The sequence below is a fragment of the Aegilops tauschii genome, unplaced genomic scaffold, assembly GCF_002575655.3.
Source record: "Aegilops tauschii subsp. strangulata cultivar AL8/78 unplaced genomic scaffold, Aet v6.0 ptg001249l_obj, whole genome shotgun sequence".
NCBI classification, from domain to species: Eukaryota; Viridiplantae; Streptophyta; class Magnoliopsida; order Poales; family Poaceae; genus Aegilops; species Aegilops tauschii.
In genome coordinates this window covers 10,595-29,187 of record NW_027333450.1, presented here as the reverse complement: position 1 = coordinate 29,187, position 18,593 = coordinate 10,595, and the positions used below count along the sequence as shown (strand labels likewise).

Here is an 18,593-nt window from a genome sequence, read left to right as displayed (position 1 = left end):
CTCTTTCTTTTTTAAGGAAAAAAGGGCTATAGTATCGTATTTTTAATGCTCTCTAATTCTACCAGAATTCCTATAAGAATTTGTTAGGAGTAAATTCCTTGAACTGATTGATCCATGGCCTTAGGGCGGAATCCCTTTTTGACTCTGTACCCTTGATTCACTATGATTATTGATCAATAGTAGAATAGAATAATCCCTTCATAGAAATAGGAGACATAATTTAGATGGATATAGTAAGTCTCGCTTGGGCTGCTTTAATGGTAGTCTTTACATTTTCTCTTTCACTAGTAGTATGGGGAAGGAGTGGACTCTAGGGATACTACTAATTGATTAAGTAATCAAATTGTTGTATCAATTCTTTTCATTAATGGATCATTTTGCCATTAATCATTTTGTCAAACGTTATTCTTTAATCTTTTTCTTTAGTTTTGTTTCACTCCTGTAAGAAACTCTTGTATTGTAAGTTGTAATGTAAGAAAGAGCCATTATACCAATTCATAATTTCTACTAGAAATGACGAATGGTTAAAAAAAGTTCTATACATAAGAAAATTCGACTTTCTTCCACGGAACTATTCACGGCATATCACACATTTTCCATTTCCTTTTACTTTTTACTATAGTCTATTCTTAATATTATTTTTCTTTCCTTCCCATGGATTCTTTGGTCAAGAATTGTCTTAGATTTTTTTATTTTGACCTGATTGAAATTAAGTGGATGCAATGAAAAAAGAAATTGAATTAGACTACTTAACTATTTCAATCTACTAATCTATTCTATGTAGATTCAAAGATAATATAATAGAAAGAATCTAAAGTGTCGTAGAAAAAACTATATGTAGTTCTTTCTACCACACTTTAAGATTCCAACCAGATCCTTTCATTTAAGACTTGGATTTTTTTTATTTAATCCCTTTTTAATTTCTTCAATGATTAATTGGAATTCCAATTAATTATTTTGGCTGACTGTTTTTACATAAATAATAAGTAAAAAAGAAGTAGGAACTAGAATGAACAGTGCAGTAGCAATAAATGCGAGAATATTGACTTCCATAACCTCTTTATTTTTTATTTTCACAATAACTCGGGATGTAATCCCATGGAGAGGAAAAAGGGGTATCTTGTAAATTCAAGGGTAGGGCTTGCATTCTGATAATACTGAATCAATTCAATATTATGAATATCGGATCTATCAAATCAATTCATGGATGAGAGTTATATTTCACGGATGAGAGTTATATAGTATAACATAGGAAGATCCTCTATCCACACTAAGACCAAAATGGGTTTTTTGATTGGATTAGGAATTCCCTCTTTTTTAATCCTTTTCTACTTTTTCTTTTCTATATCTCTAACCCACGAGCTTTCTTAATCTTCTACTTTCTTAATCTTATACAATTTCCCTTCCTTTTTCTTATAGTTATACATACAATTATGTATGTATTATATGACCAACTTTCTATGGGTCACATAGACATCCAAATAAGCAGTAGAAGTGAGATGGGGAAAAGAGGTCTGAAATAAAAAGGGAATACGATTTATGTATGGATTCCGGTAAAATACCGGTACTCTATTCCATAAGAGTGGAATAGGAAATTAAGATGAGGATGGTATCATCATAAAGAAAGATAGAGTAATATAATATCCTAAATTCTACTAATCCACATATCGTATGTGTGTCTTTCTTTATCTTTATCGATCGGGAGTAGTGAAAAAAAATTCCTATATGCCTTCCCTCCCTCTTTAATGAGGGATGCAAAATAAAAAAGTGAAGTAAGGGTGCCCTGTGGGTATTTGATCTTGCTCCCTGCCCCTTTTTTTCATGGAAAAAGGAAATATCAATTTCTCCATTCATTGAACCCTAGTTCGGGACTGACGGGGCTCGAACCCGCAGCTTCCGCCTTGACAGGGCGGTGCTCTGACCAATTGAACTACAATCCCCGCGGGGTGTATGGCATACCCATTCTTAAATAGAACCATAAGAAGATTCGATTCGTCTTTCGTACTCTAAGAAATAGACGAATCATATACTACATACCCACATATTATATTATACGTGGGTATAGTGAGAGTGACATAACTAGTATGTCGTGATTTTTTATCACTAAAAATGGATAATAATCCAGCCTTCAATAAGAAAAACTCTTTTGTTTGTAAGAAAGGAATGAGAGAGATATGGATTAGAAAAAAAAAATTTCCCTTTTTTCTTTATCTTTTATTTCTATAGATCAGACATTTTATTTTATGGAAGAAAAACAAAAGGATTTAGTTCATACTCACGAAGCCCTAGATTTTTGGTTTGGGCCGAGCTGGATTTGAACCAGCGTAGACATTGTCAACGAATTTACAGTCCGTCCCCATTAACCACTCGGGCATCGACCCAGGAAGAATTTATTCTAGGGTTTTTGCTAATCTATGATTAACCTCCTTTCATAATACTCCCTACCCCCAGGGGAAGTCGAATCCCCGCTGCCTCCTTGAAAGAGAGATGTCCTGAACCACTAGACGATAGGGGCATCACTAGACGATAGGGCCATATACAACCGCTCGTGATTATACTATAATCATAGTATGAGCAGTTTTTTGGAATTGTCAATATACTCGAAAAGTATAAATAGATCCAAAGCAAAGAGTTTTTCCAACTTTTCTGTTATGTTTTCATCTAGGATTTTTTTTAGTTGATCGTTATAGATTAATTCTCCGTGCTTCATTTAGTGTTCAGACCAAAAATGCATCCATCCCGCACTAAGTCATAAAATTCTCTAAAAATATAGAGAAAGTTTCAAAAACAAAGAACAAAAGTGAATCAATTTAGTAGAAAAGTACTCTATCAGATTCGAACCAACGACTTACGTCTTAGCACGAGATTACTCTACCACTAATTTAAAAAGCCCTTTATCGGATTTGAACCGATGACTTATGCCTTACCATGGCATTACTCTACCACTGAGTTAAAAGGGCTTTTTATTTAATTCAAAAATTAGCCACTTGGATTTCCCATTATGGGTCTACTGCATAATGTACATATTATATATATAATATATAGAGATAGAGAGAGAGACATTATGTAGAGATTGTATATGTATATATCGATATCTTGAGAGCTCAAAATAAAATTAATAAAAAAAAAACATACCCTACATAACATATCCAACTCTTCTTGGTTCAGGGTTTTCCGTTTCCGAAGACTAGTAAAATAGGCGGATTCTGGAACCCCAAGGATTCAACGGTATATGGATATGGAAAATATAAGATTTCCGATCCTAGCGGGAAAAGGCGGGGAACAGATACCCAATAGGATATAGGATCCTTGGGAGGAACTTTTGGTAATGGCCTTGATCCTCTATGCTATTTTTTATGTGTTCTTAGTTCTATTGAACTTTTTTCATTCTTTTAAACAAGAATCTAATAAACTAGAATTGAGTCAGTGGAAAAAAGGAGAGAGAGGAAAGTGTTAAATGGAGAGAGTCGACTAATCAGAGACTTTTAGGATCTTCTTTACATCAGGTAAATCTGTCGGCCCTGTCCGTTTTTTTCTTTAAGTTACGACTCTTTGCTGCTTACTTCTATCAAGCCATAGGGAAAGTCTATGATGAATTTGGAAAACTCATCTCACTCTTACTCTATGGCTCGGACTTAATGGGGGAAGAAAACATCTTCCATAATTTCTTTTTTGTTCAATTCTGGACAAAAAAGAAAAGGAAAAAGGAATTTATAGGGACAGTGTTACCCCCTATATCCCCTAGTTTATATTGTAGGAATAATAAAACAATTTAGCAGTCTGACACACTTACGTCCTTGCAAAGTAAATAATTATTATTGTAGTCGTAACCGTAGAATAGGATCCTAATCAAAATAAATACATTTGGTTCAGGCGCTATTAGCATGGTAAGAAAAGATTTTTTTTACAGACCAGAGGGGCTATCTAAATCCTAAAGTAAAGGCGAGCGATCGAAGTAGAAGTACCAACGGCTCAGTGTCATGAACCTTCTCCATCTGATTCAATAAGGGGGAATTAGCCTTCTTGTCAAATGGCTATCCTTGACAAAGGGTACCATTTATACCATAATCTACAATGTAGCGGGTATAGTTTAGTGGTAAAAGTGTGATTCGTTCTATATAATAACTGAATTTGAAATGATATACTTAAGGCATCCTTAAGTTTTTTATTTTTATATTCCGATGAAAACTTTAGTTCTTATAAAGGATTAAATCCTTTTCCTCTCAATAGCATATTGAGGAAGAATATACATTCTGGCGATTTGTATCCAAAGACTAATTTAAATTGCATCCAAAATAAAAATAGGATTATGAGTACAGAGTCGCGAAGCATAATTTTGCATTGGATTAAGTATTCCAATTTTGAAAATATGAGTAAAGGATCTATGGATGAAGATACAAAAAAGTTGATTTCCAATCGTAACTAAATCTTCTTAAAATAAGGAATAAGGAAGCCAAATAGCTAAAAAAACGATAGTTTTGGTTTACTAGAACCATCCGCATATTGTTTAAGCTCGGTGGAAACCCAATTCTTTTCCTCAGGATCTCTTGAATGAAATTAGGGAACGAAGTAAGTAGATTAGATGGATTTAGATAGAATTTCTATCTCCTACTCTATAAGGATCATCTAGAAAGCGGAGAGCTTTGGTTCCATTCAAATAGAAAAGCTGACATAGATGTTAAGTGGTGAGAATATCCATAAAGGAGCCGAATGAAATCAAAATTTCATGTTCGGTTTTGAATTAGAGACGTTAAAAATAATCAACCAACGTCGACTATAACCCCTAGCCTTCCAAGCTAACGATGCGGGTTCGATTCCCGCTACCCGCTCCATTCTGTATAAAAGGAGTATTCTCTTTGTCTAGACATGTTAGAGGCTTGTATTCAAGCCTTTTTTGTCCACCAGTTTCTGGTACTCCAGAGCGGAGTAGAGCAGTTTGGTAGCTCACGAGGCTCATAACCTTGAGGTCACGGGTTCGATTCCCGTCTCCGCACTTAGCAGTCTGTATAAAAGGACTATTCTATTTCTCTAGATATGGTAGAGGGGCGTATCCAACCCTTTTTTATTCATTAGTTCCCGGCCCTAGAGGGCAAAATTGAGCAGTTTGCGAAGTCACTTGCCTTCAAAAAAAGAAGGCGCAAGGCTTCTCCCTACCCTGCAGAAAATAAAAATGAAACGAAAGGGACAGTCTACCTCTCTCTTCCCTTTAAAAAAAGTTTGCCCGTTGTTTGTCTCAGTTAATACCCAATTTTTGGAGCTCTGTTGGCGAGTTCTATTTCTGCCTCCGGAGCGCCCTCTTTTTTTGAGTGGGATGCAAAGGAAGGGTAAGATAGTAAGGGATACGGCACTAGACTAACACCTAATTAATACTTAATTTAATATAAGTAGTTAAACAGTTAACTAGACTAAACTTTTTATCATAGTACTTTGATAAATTAAGCGGGCGAGCGGCGGGAATCGAACCCGTATCTTCTCCTTGGCAAGGAGATATTTTACCATTGAACTACGCTCGCTACGGTATATATTTTATAGCGTATATCCGCCTGGGTCGACCTTCTATGTCTGGGTCGACCGTTTCATTTCATTTTCTATTATATTAGAGTTTTCCTTTTTTTATTATCTGTGAATGAATATTCTAATGGGAATGGAATTTCATAATACTGAAAGAGAAGAGCTAGCAATTCGGAACGCAAATTGCGTTTTAATACGTCTCACTATTCTAATTTTTTAGAAGAAATGGCCTTTATTATTTCTTTTTTATGGGGTTAATAAATATTAACCAAATTTAATTTAAGAAATGAGAGAATTCAGAATAGCTACGAGAAAGACTAGTCCAATCCATAACGATGTACCGGAAAATACAACATTTTTATTATTTGACCAACCATCAGGAGAAGCAAATACAAGGGGTACACTAATTACTAAGACTGAGGAAGTCGCAATTAATGCAAAAACAGCTAATTGGAAAGCAATAGTCATATTTCTAATCCTCCAAGCTACCATCAAATAAAGTTGACTACATATTTGATCCCTCACTTAAACCAAAATTGTAAAAAAATACAAGAAGTAGGAGGGGTTTAATCATGAATCCATTGATTCTTCTCTTTAATTCAAATTTATTACTTAAACCGCTTTTTTATTTGGATATGGGGGTGAGAAGAGATTATTTACTCTTTATTTCACAAGCGGGTATAGCGGATCCTGTATCCGTGTATACAGTATACAGAGATATATCGAAAAGGAACTTGTATCTGATATCTTTCTAGAGGCTAATAAATCTTTTTATTTTTTATATGGCTATGTTCTATTTGTAGGAGTAAAATAAGGATTAGGCTGTGGAGAGATGGCTGAGTGGTTGATAGCTCCGGTCTTGAAAACCGGTATAGTTCTAGGAACTATCGAGGGTTCGAATCCCTCTCTCTCCTTTTGCTTATTGAATACGTTTGTTTCTTTCATTTTTTTTTTTCTGTCCCTTATCTTTCTTTCATAAAAAGGAATGAATGGCTCGGCTAGATGGAATAACCGAGCCAGAACAGAAAAAAAGTAGAACAGGTATAAATAAGAAAATCTTAGTTAAGAGGGTTCATGTAAAGAACAGGTTCCAAATCACGATCGATTCCCTTTTCAAAACCTGCTGCAGCAGCTCGGGCTCTTCCTGCATGCCATAAATGGCCCACAAAAAAGAAGAATCCTAGAACAAAATGAGAAGTTGATAACCAACTTCTAGGAGAGACATAATTAACTGCATTGATCTCGGTAGCTACGCCACCCACGGAATTTAAAGAGCCTAAAGGAGCGTGGGTCATATATTCTGCTGAGCGTCGTTCTTGCCAAGGTTGTATGTCTTTTTTCAACCTACTCAAGTCCAAACCGTTGGGGCCCCTTAGAGGTTCTAACCATGGAGCACGAAGGTCCCAAAAACGCATAGTTTCCCCTCCAAAGATAACCTCCCCAGTTGGGGAACGCATTAGATATTTACCTAAACCTGTGGGTCCTTGAGCGGATCCCACATTAGCTCCAAGACGCTGGTCTCTAACTAGAAAAGTAAATGCTTGAGCTTGAGAAGCTTCTGGCCCGGTGGGTCCATAAAACTCACTCGGATAAGCTGTATTATTGAACCATACAAAACAACAAGCGATAAAACCAAAGACAGATAAAGCAGCTAAACTATAAGACAAGTAAGCTTCTCCAGACCATACAAATGCACGGCGAGCCCATGCGAAGGGTTTGGTTAAAATATGCCAAATTCCGCCAAATACACAAATAAAACCCAACCATACATGCCCACCAATTATATCTTCTAAATCATCTACACTAACAATCCACCCTTCTCCACCAAAAGGAGATTTTAGTAAATAACCAAATATAACACTGGGGCTAAGGGTCAAATTGGTAATTTTTCTTACATCTCCCCCCCCAGGGGCCCAGGTATCATATACACCGCCAAAATAAAGAGCCTTGAGTACTAGAAGAAAAGCACCTAGACCTAACAAAATTAAGTGAATACCCAAAATTGTAGTCATTTTATTTCTATCTTTCCAGACATAACCAAAGAATGGAAAAGATTCCTCAAGAGTCTCGGGTCCCAGAAGCGCGTGATAAATGCCACCGAAGCCTAAGACTGCGGAGGAAATTAGGTGAAGTACGCCAGATACAAAGTACGGAAAAGTATCTAGAACTTCCCCCCTGGCCCTACTCCCCAACCTAGAGTAGCTAAGTGTGGAAGTAAAATCAACCCTTGTTCATACATGGGCTTTTCTGGTACGAAATGGGCCACTTCAAATAGGTTCATTGCTCCGGCCCAGAATACGATTAATCCGGCATGGGCTACATGAGCTCCAAGCAGTTTACCGGACAAATTGATAAGTCTGGCATTCCCAGCCCACCAAGCAAAGCCGGTGGTTTCTTGGTCACGACCAGCTAAAACGAAAGTTCCATTAAAGAGCGTTTCCACGTGGTAGAACCTCCTCAGGGAATATAAGATTTTCATGAGGCTGATCCTGAGCTGCCATCCACGCACGAATACCCTCGTTTAAAAGAATATTTTTGGTGTAGAAAGTCTCAAATTCAGGATCTTCCGCTGCACGGATTTCCTGGGAAACAAAGTCATAGGCACGTAAGTTCAGAGCCAAGCCAACTACGCCAATAGCACTCATCCATAAACCGGTGACGGGTACAAATAGCATAAAGAAATGTAACCAACGTTTATTGGAAAAAGCAACACCAAAGATTTGGGACCAAAAGCGGTTAGCAGTGACCATGGAATAAGTTTCTTCAGCTTGAGTTGGGTTAAAAGCACGGAAGGTATTTGCACCATCACCGTCCTCAAATAGAGTGTTTTCTACGGTCGCTCCATGAATAGCGCATAGCAGAGCCGCACCTAATACTCCGGCAACTCCCATCATATGAAATGGGTTCAACGTCCAATTATGAAATCCTTGGAAGAAAAGGATGAATCGAAATATCGCTGCTACGCCAAAACTCGGCGCAAAGAACCAACCAGATTGCCCCAGTGGATAAATAAGGAATACAGAAACAAAAACAGCAATTGGACCAGAGAATGAGATTGCATTATAAGGCCGCAATTGAACAGACCGAGCAAGTTCAAATTGGCGTAACATGAAACCTATTAGTGCAAAAGCCCCGTGGAGAGCTACAAAAGTCCATAGACCGCCTAATTGACACCAACGAGTAAAATCTCCTTGTGCTTCGGGCCCCCATAGTAGCAACAAAGAGTGTGCTAAACTATTGGCAGGGGTAGAAACTGCTGCGGTTAAGAAATTACAACCTTCCAAATAGGAACTAGCCAATCCATGGGTATACCAAGAAGTTACAAAAGTTGTCCCTGTAAACCAACCCCCTAAAGCGAAATAAGCACAAGGAAAGAGCAATAGGCCAGACCATCCTACAAAAACGAAACGGTCCCTTCGTAACCAGTCATCCATAGTATCAAATAGATCATTTTCTTCTTTAGGAATTCTACCAAGGGCTATAGTCATAGTGATCCTCCTATTCAATTACTTCAACCATTTCCGAGCACCTCATATCACTTTCCAAGGCATATGATAGTTTTATTATCTGTGGACGATTTCTTTGTCGTTCAATGCCCTTTTTCAATGGTCTCGAAGAGAGAAATTTCCCATTTTTATCTATGGAGTCACAGTCACAACCGAGGTCGTGGTAAATCCATGAATTTGATTCGATTTGTTTTTCTTATACTATTTGTTTTTCTTATACTATAGAAATAGAAATAAATTGTTTTTCTTATACTATAGAAAGAAATAAACCTTTGAATTCAGCATTATTCCAAGACTCCTATTTCAAAGTCTATCTTTTAAGGGAAAAATGAAAATAAAAGTAACCCTTCTTTTCCCATTCCCTCTCTATTGCATGGGTGGAAGAACTAAAATAGAGGATTCTGAAAAAAAAAATGGACCTTCGAAATCCAATTTTATGTGTAGCGCAAAGGAGTTGCGATTTCTTCTTATTCCTATAGAACATCTAGTAACAAGAATATGAAATCGTAAATAGCGAAAAATTCTTGTCTTGCGCGGTCTAAGTCTAAGGAAATAAAAAAAATTCGCTTATACAATTTCATCTACATCGAATTTATATATCAGAATAGCGGATAGAGGCATCATTAAAGGAGTCAGGTCTACTTACTTTATGCTTCTTTCCAATTTTATGGTGGATTTGATAAGAACCCTTTTTGCTTTCTTGATAAATAATCGACAAAAAAAGCGTTTTTTTTTATATAACCTGCTTGTTTTATTATAATTATAACAAGTCCTATATGGAAATGCCCGCTAAAGAGAAAATCTATTTGATTGTCTCTCGGCCAATATCGATTTTTAGAAAGAAAAAACAAGAATTTTCTTCTTTTTTTATTAACATTAAGAAAAAAGAATATAATTAAAATGGAATTGGCAATATAATTTTTATAGACTTTTGAAAGAAAAAAAGGGGGTTTTTTGCAACCGTTATTTCTTATTTCTTGCCTATATCATATCACGGAAACCTTTCGCTTTGGAACGTGGAGAGATGGCTGAGTGGACTAAAGCGGCGGATTGCTAATCCGTTGTACAATTTTTTTGTACCGAGGGTTCGAATCCCTCTCTTTCCGCTCCCTTGGATCATTTGGGACTTTCGAATTGGAAAGAATTCTGACCCCCGGATTTTCTCATAGATAAATGTACGAAACAAATCCAATAAGAAAAAAAAAAAACTGAATTTTTACTCCTCGCGTCCAGGATTCCGTCCTGGGTCATTAGATAAGAATCCAAAGATAAAGAGTGAAACAAAGAATATCACTACTGTATAAACAAAAAGTTTGAGAGTAAGCATTACATAATCTCCAAGATTTTTTTTTAAGGAATAGATTACCAGTTTTTCCTTACCACACGGATCCACTAGGATGGTTTTTTTTTTATACCTAAAAATGCAAAAAAGAATTCTTGAAAAAAATTGCAAGAATTCTTTTATAATAAGCACTCTTATCAATAGCAAAAATAGGGTTAGGTGGTTAGGTATTGTGTAGGTACCTTTAGGTACCTGCTCAACCTAGGTGCAGGGGAGTAGAAAGGCTGATCCAAATTTATTGCTGTAGCTACCCATTCAATGTAGAAGAATTTAAATTTTAGAATCGAAGGTTCATAATATAAAAATATAAAACTTCTCGGCTTTTACCCATTTTTAAATTTTTTTGGAATGAACACATCATTCAATTTGGCATACAGAGTACTAAAGATTTCATCGAAAACTTACAGCAGCTTGCCAAACAAAGGCTAATAGAAAAAAGAATAGAGGTATAACAGGCATAATATCCACGATTGGATTGAAAATAGCATAAGCTTCGGGTAATTTGGCAAAGAAAAAACTAGTAGGATAAAGAACAGAATTAAAACAGATACAGGTTAAACTAAGTATATTAGGCATAACAAGCATTTCATTCTTGTAGAGTAAATAATTGGATTTTTCTTGAGTTATTTTTTTAAGGGAAAGAAGGAAAAGGCAGATTCAAAATCTTTTTTCTTCGGACTTTCCCAAACACAAAATACCTCCTTGTATTTGCACTCTCAAATGAGAGTGGAATAAATTCGACTTTCATATAATATCTTAATAGAATTCCATGTAATGATCAATGCATTTTTTTGATTCTATATTATCCGCATGTGTAGAATACTAGCAAGAGAATATCCCTCCTTTTTTATGTAATTGAAATGGTATTGACGAATAACAAATAAACATACTAGTGTTTATTAGTGTCGCATAAAACCCGAAATGGGGCGTGGCCAAGTGGTAAGGCAGCGGGTTTTGGTCCCGTTACTCGGAGGTTCGAATCCTTCCGTCCCAGATTGTTTCTGATGAAACAAACGGTGAAATCATATAGTATTCCGTACGAGACAAAAGTTTATTAAAGAGAATAATGATATCTTATTCTTTCTCAGAAAACATAATAAAGTCTTAAGTCCAGTCAAATTGACTATCTTTATTTTCATGAAAAAATGGGATCTATCAAGCACATTCAGGATATGCCTCTACTATAAAATAAAATCACTTAGTCATATTTTTTTCTTCCTTTTGGTATTCGAGTTGAAGAAGTACGAGAATTCTATAACTACCAAAAACTTTCAATCTTTTCATTGGAATAGTTTATTTAGTTATTATAGTTAATTGTTTTTGGTACTGAAAAAATATATTACTACTAGAATTCTAATTCTAGTAATTAAATTAATTAAACTTTTTTGGAGGTTGATAGTTTATTTATTGAGGAAGAGTCAATCCTTCTTTTCTCACTTCAAGATTGATCATCTCGAGCCATCCGTTGAGGGTGGAAATTTAAGAATAAATAAGTTTTAAGCAAACTTGTTTAGTCGTCTTTTTCAAACTATGTTTCATTCATATGATAGAATTTTAATATGGGTTTAAATAAATTGGATCTTGGCGGAGGCTTCCCGGATAAATACTTACTTTCTTTTATCCATATTGCTCCATAGATAGCAAGTTTTAATTAGTATAAAAAAACTAAACCAATGACTATTCATGATTCCATCCATATTGGATCAATTCTCTATACCACTTTGCAATGAAAAGAGGAATGTTTGTTATGGTAAAACTTCGTTTAAAACGATGTGGTAGAAAGCAACGTGCGACTTGAAGGACATGATCGATTGTGGATTTTTCTATCCATCATTTTCCATAGTAATGAAAATGCTCTTGGCTCGACATAGCCTGTTCTATTCGTTCCGAACCAAATTTGCGCTGGGTTTAAGTAACATAGTACACGATGGAGCTCGAGAGGACAGAATTTTTTTTATCAAGGGAAAGAATCTAGGGTTAGTGAAAACTAATAAATTAGGCCAACTTTGTCAGTCTATCCTTAATATAGAAATAAATCGAAAGGTTAAAATAAGAATAAAGTCCAATAAAAGTATATCAGAATCAATCCCTCTTATTAGATTTCTATAGAAGAGATAAATGCTTTATCGAAGGAAATAAGAAAAAAGGGTATGTTGCTACTCTTTTGAAAGAAAAAAATAGGAATTCCCGAAGTAATGTCTAAACCCAAGGATTTCACAAATCAAAGATAAAGGATTCCAGAACAAGTAAACACAATTTTCAATTGTCTCAACAACAGAGTTGGATCAGAATAAGGAATAAAAGTCAATTCGTTCGAAATGAGACAAAGAAAAGAGTTTAAAGACGACTCAAAAATTTTGGAAGGATTTTGCCTTCGAAGTTTGTCAGGCAAAATTAGCCCACTTGAGTCATGAGTATAAATGAAATTTGTTTTTTCTGTAAGGAAATTAATGCACGTCATAGTCTAATTTCTATTATTATCGACAGAAATTCGAATCATTTTCTCGAGCCGTATGAGGAGAAAACCTCCTATACGTTTCTAGGGGGGGGCGTTGTTTATCTACATCTATCCCAATAAGCTGTCTATCGAATCGTTGCAATTGATGTTCGATCTCGAAGAGAAGGAAGAGATCTTCAAAAAGTAGGTTTTTATGATCCGATAAAGAATCAAACTTGTTTAAATGTTCCAGCTATTCTCTATTTCCTTGAAAAGGGTGCTCAACCAACAAGAACTGTTTATGATATTTTAAGGAAGGCGGAATTCTTTAAAGAAAAAGAAAGAACTTTGAGTTAATTGAAGAACTAAATGAATCAAAAAGTAGGATAGGAGAAGATTATTAGTATTCCTAGTTGTCTAATTATTTAGACACAATTTACCTCTTTTTTAATCCTATTTGGATTTATATTATATCGTGCCAATTCAACATAAGCCCCTATTTTATTTACTTTTTCTATCTAATTTGTTTTCTTACCATTGTATTTCCATTGACAAAGGTCTATTGAACAAATAGAATTTGTAGATAGATGGGTCTCTTTATCCTCACTCCATATTCAATTTTTCCGCCTACACTTCGCTCAAATGATAAGGGTGTTCCTCTTGCATGTATTCTCATACAATATAATATATATTTTTTTTTAATAAAAATCGCTAAAAATAAGGAGAATTTGGCCATCGTGATTAGGGTCGCTCTTTTTTTAACTTTACTTTAGTGGAATTTAACCGGACCTGTTCGTTTTGGCATTTGAGTGTTTTTCATGGTCGATAAAAAAATCTTTTGATGTCTTGCTAGTTCAATGTTTTGACAGAAGCGCGCGGTGTAATTCCATTGATTTTTGGATTTCGATCGTATCTAAGATCCTTTTTTTATCTGGGTTGCTAACTCAATGGTAGAGTACTCGGCTTTTAAGTGCGACTATGATCTTTTACACATTTGGATGAGAAACAACAAATTCGTCCAGACTCTTGGTAGAGTCTAGAAGACCACGACTGATCCTCAAAGGTAATGAATGGAAAAAATAGCATGTCGTAATAAAATCAATCTTTTTTGAATGGAATCCAAAATTACGATTTTCTGGGTCTAATGAATAAATGGATAGAGCCTGGCTCCAATTCTGGTAAAATAAAAAGCAACGAGCTGAACTTCCTAATTGGAATGATTCCCCGCTCTAATTAGACGTTAAAAATAGATTAGTGCCGGATGCGGGGAAAGGTTGGGTTTTCCTATGAGTGGACCCTTTATTTTTTCTTTTTTTTTTAGAAATCCTAATTATTCTTGATTATGGATTGAATAAGGGATGTTATGGATTGAATGTGTAAAAGAAGCAGTATATTGATAAAGAGGCTGTATTCCAAAGTCAAAAGAGCGATTGGCCTGCAAAAATAAAAAACTTGTTCTGTTCTTTTTTTTTAATTAGAACAAACATAAACTAATTGGGTAGAAAAGGAGCAGAAAAAGATCTGTGGATTAGACTCCCTTTCTTTCCAGGGTTTGTATTAAAAATGCAACACCCTGTTCTGACCATATTGCACTATGTATCATCATTCGATAAACCGAGAAATGCTTCTTCTCTCTGATTCAAGTAGAAATACAAATGGAAAAATTCGAAGGGTATTCAGAAAAACATAAATCTCGTCAACAATACTTTGTCTACCCACTTCTCTTTCAGGAATATATTTATGCATTTGCCCACCATTATGGATTAAATGGTTCTGAACCTGTGGAAATAGTTGTTAGTTGTAATAACAAGAAATTTAGTTCACTACTTGTGAAACGTTTAATTATTCGAATGTATCAGCAGAATTTTTTGGATAACTCGGTTAATCATCCTAACCAAGATCGATTATTGGATTACAAAAATTATTTTTATTCTGAGTTTTATTCTCAGATTCTATCTGAAGGGTTTGCGATCGTTGTGGAAATCCCATTCTCGCTACGGGAATTATTTTGTCCGAAAGAAAAAGAAATACCAAAGTTTCAGAATTTACGCTCTATTCATTCAATATTTCCCTTTTTAGAAGACAAATTTTTGCATTTGGATTATCTATCACATATAGAAATACCCTATCCTATCCATTTGGAAATCCTGGTTCAACTCCTTCAATACCGTATCCAAGATGTTCCATCTTTGCATTTATTGCGATTCTTTCTCAACTATTATTCGAATTGGAATAGTTTTATTACTTCAATGAAATCCATTTTTTATTTTCAAAAAGAAAATAAAAGACTGTTTCGATTCCTATATAACTCTTATGTATCAGAATATGAATTTTTTTTGTTGTTTCTTCGTAAACAATCTTCTTGCTTACCATTAGCATCTTCTGGAACTTTTCTGGAACGAATCCACTTTTCTAGGAAGATGGAACATTTTGGGATAATGTACCCTGGTTTTTCTCGGAAAACCCTATGGTTCTTTATGGATCCTCTTATGCATTATGTTCGATATCAAGGAAAGGCAATTCTTGCATCAAAAGGCACTTTTTTTTTGAAGAAGAAATGGAAATGCTACCTTATCAATTTCTGGCAATATTATTTCTGTTTTTGGACTCAGCCGCGAAGAATCCATATAAACCAATTAGCAAACTCTTGCTTCGATTTTATGGGGTACCTTTCAAGTGTACCAAAAAGTTCTTTGTTAGTAAGGAATCAAATGCTGGAGAAGTCATTTCTAATAGATACTCGAATGAAAAAATTCGATACCATAGTCCCCGCTACTCTCCTCATAGGATACTTATCAAAAGCTCAATTTTGTACTGGATCGGGGCATCCTATTAGTAAACCCATTTGGACAGATTTATCAGATTGGGATATTCTTGATCGATTTGGTCGGATATGTAGAAATCTTTTTCATTATCATAGTGGATCTTCGAAAAAACGGACTTTGTATCGACTAAAGTATATACTTCGACTTTCATGCGCTAGAACTTTAGCTCGGAAACATAAAAGCACGGTACGAACTTTTATGCAACGATTGGGTTCGGCATTTTTAGAAGAATTTTTTATGGAAGAAGAGCAAGTTTTTTCTTTGATGTTCACCAAAACAACTCTTTTTTCTTTCTGTGGATCACACACTGAGCGTATTTGGTATTTGGATATTATACGTATCAATGACCTGGTCAACCCTCTTAATTAATCATTAGACGAAATTAAGAAACAGGAAAGGGTTGATAAATGATCAAGAAAAAACTTTTCTATTTTTCATTCTGAAATGTTCTTTTTATTATAATAAAGAGTAGGTGAATCAAGTTACTAATTAAAAAAATTAGTAGAACTTCCTCTTTGGAATAGAAATTGGCTATTTCTACATAGGGAAAGTCGTGTGCAATGAAAAATGCAAGCACGATTTGGGGAGGGATTTTTCTCTATTGTAACAAGGAAGAATTATCTACTCCATCCGACTAGTTCCGGGTTCGAGTCCCGGGCAACCCATATAGAAAAGACTCATCAAAGTTAAAACTTTGACTCACTTCATTTACAAATACAAAATTATTGGTTTGGTTAATTTAGTTATATGGATAGCTAATCTTTGGGCTGACTTGGTTGACATTGGTATATAGTCTATGTTATACTGTTAAATAACAAGCCTTCTATTATCTATATTCTAGTTAATACGTGTGCTTGGGAGTCCTTGCAATTTGAATAAACCAAGATCTTACCATGACTGCAATTTTAGAGAGACGCGAAAGTACAAGCCTGTGGGGTCGCTTCTGCAACTGGATAACTAGCACTGAAAATCGTCTTTACATCGGATGGTTCGGTGTTTTGATGATCCCTACCTTATTGACCGCAACTTCTGTATTTATTATCGCCTTCATCGCTGCCCCTCCAGTAGATATTGATGGTATTCGTGAGCCTGTTTCTGGTTCTTTACTTTATGGAAACAATATTATCTCTGGTGCTATTATCCCTACTTCTGCGGCGATCGGATTGCACTTTTACCCAATTTGGGAAGCTGCATCTGTTGATGAGTGGTTATACAATGGTGGTCCTTATGAGCTAATTGTTCTACACTTCTTACTTGGTGTAGCTTGTTATATGGGTCGTGAGTGGGAACTTAGTTTCCGTCTGGGTATGCGTCCTTGGATTGCTGTTGCATATTCAGCTCCTGTTGCAGCTGCTACTGCTGTTTTCTTGATTTACCCTATTGGTCAAGGAAGCTTTTCTGATGGTATGCCTTTAGGAATCTCTGGTACTTTCAACTTTATGATTGTATTCCAGGCAGAGCACAACATCCTTATGCATCCATTCCACATGTTAGGTGTAGCTGGTGTATTCGGCGGTTCCCTATTCAGTGCTATGCATGGTTCCTTGGTAACCTCTAGTTTGATCAGGGAAACTACTGAAAATGAATCTGCTAATGAGGGTTACAAATTTGGTCAAGAGGAAGAAACTTATAATATTGTGGCTGCTCATGGTTATTTTGGCCGATTAATCTTCCAATATGCTAGTTTCAACAACTCTCGTTCTTTACACTTCTTCTTGGCTGCTTGGCCTGTAGTAGGAATCTGGTTCACTGCTTTAGGTATTAGTACTATGGCTTTCAACCTAAATGGTTTCAATTTCAACCAATCTGTAGTTGATAGTCAAGGTCGCGTTATTAATACTTGGGCTGATATCATCAACCGTGCTAACCTTGGTATGGAAGTAATGCACGAACGTAATGCTCACAACTTCCCTCTAGACTTAGCTGCTGTTGAAGTTCCATCTATTAATGGATAAGGTTTTTCTGCTAACATATAAGAATTTTTGAAGAAAGAAAAGACAGAAATACCCAATATCTTGTTCTAGCAAGATATTGGGTATTTCTGTCTTTATTTTGAATCTTTTTTTTCTTCTTAATCTTTCTATTCAGAATTCAGTTAACGACGAGATTTAGTATCCTTTCTTGCATTTTCATAACTCGTGAAATGCCGAGTAGGCACGAATTCCCCCAATTTGCGACCTACCATAGGATTTGTTATGTAAATAGGTATATGTTCCTTTCCATTATGAATCGCGATTGTATGGCCAACCATTGTGGGTAGAATGCTAGATGCCCGGGACCACGTTACTATTGTTTCTTTCTCCTCCTTCATATTGACCTTTTCTATCTTTGCCAATAAATGATGAGCTACAAAAGGATTCGTTTTTTTTCGTGTCACAGCTGATTACTCCTTTTTTCCTTTTTAAAGAGTGGCATTCTATGTCCAATATCTCGATCGAAGTACGGAGGTCAGAATAAATAGAATAATGATCAATGGAAAAAAGCAAAAAATCCTTTAGCTGGATAAGGGGCGGATGTAGCCAAGTGGATCAAGGCAGTGGATTGTGAATCCACCATGCGCGGGTTCAATTCCCGTCGTTCGCCCATCGCATTATTGCAAATTCCAAAAATGCAATTTTCCATATTCCTAGTTACGTATTTACTTACGGCGACGAAGAATAAAACTATCGCTATATTTTTTCCTTTTCCTAGTTCTTCTTCCAAGCGCAGGATAACCCCAAGGGGTTGTGGGTTTTTTTCTACCAATGGGAGCTTTCCCTTCACCGCCCCCATGGGGGTGGTCCACAGGGTTCATAACTACCCCTCTTACTACGGGGCGTTTACCTAGCCAACACTTAGATCCGGCTCTACCCAAACTTTTTTGGTTCACCCCAACATTACCCACTTGTCCGACTGTTGCTAAGCAGTTTTGGGATACTAAACGGACCTCCCCAGATGGTAATCTTAAAGTGGCCGATTTACCCTCTTTTGCA

The 18,593-nt window shown here is 35.8% G+C and overlaps 5 non-coding genes across 5 annotated transcripts; 2 read left to right on the top strand and 3 right to left on the bottom strand.

Annotated features, from left to right (window-relative positions):
• Positions 1–2,299: 2,299 nt before the first annotated feature.
• On the bottom strand, positions 2,300–2,381 carry TRNAY-GUA (transfer RNA tyrosine (anticodon GUA)). Its single transcript has one exon. It is a non-coding gene; the product is annotated as a tRNA-Tyr (tRNA).
• A 507-nt stretch (positions 2,382–2,888) lies between these two features.
• Positions 2,889–2,960, bottom strand: TRNAT-GGU (transfer RNA threonine (anticodon GGU)). The gene has a single exon. It is a non-coding gene; the product is annotated as a tRNA-Thr (tRNA).
• A 2,482-nt stretch (positions 2,961–5,442) lies between these two features.
• Positions 5,443–5,513, bottom strand: TRNAG-GCC (transfer RNA glycine (anticodon GCC)). The gene has a single exon. It is a non-coding gene; the product is annotated as a tRNA-Gly (tRNA).
• An 824-nt stretch (positions 5,514–6,337) lies between these two features.
• Positions 6,338–6,425, top strand: TRNAS-UGA (transfer RNA serine (anticodon UGA)). The gene has a single exon. It is a non-coding gene; the product is annotated as a tRNA-Ser (tRNA).
• Positions 6,426–10,035: 3,610 nt separating this feature from the next.
• Positions 10,036–10,123, top strand: TRNAS-GCU (transfer RNA serine (anticodon GCU)). Its single transcript has one exon. It is a non-coding gene; the product is annotated as a tRNA-Ser (tRNA).
• The last annotated feature ends 8,470 nt before the right edge of the window (positions 10,124–18,593 follow it).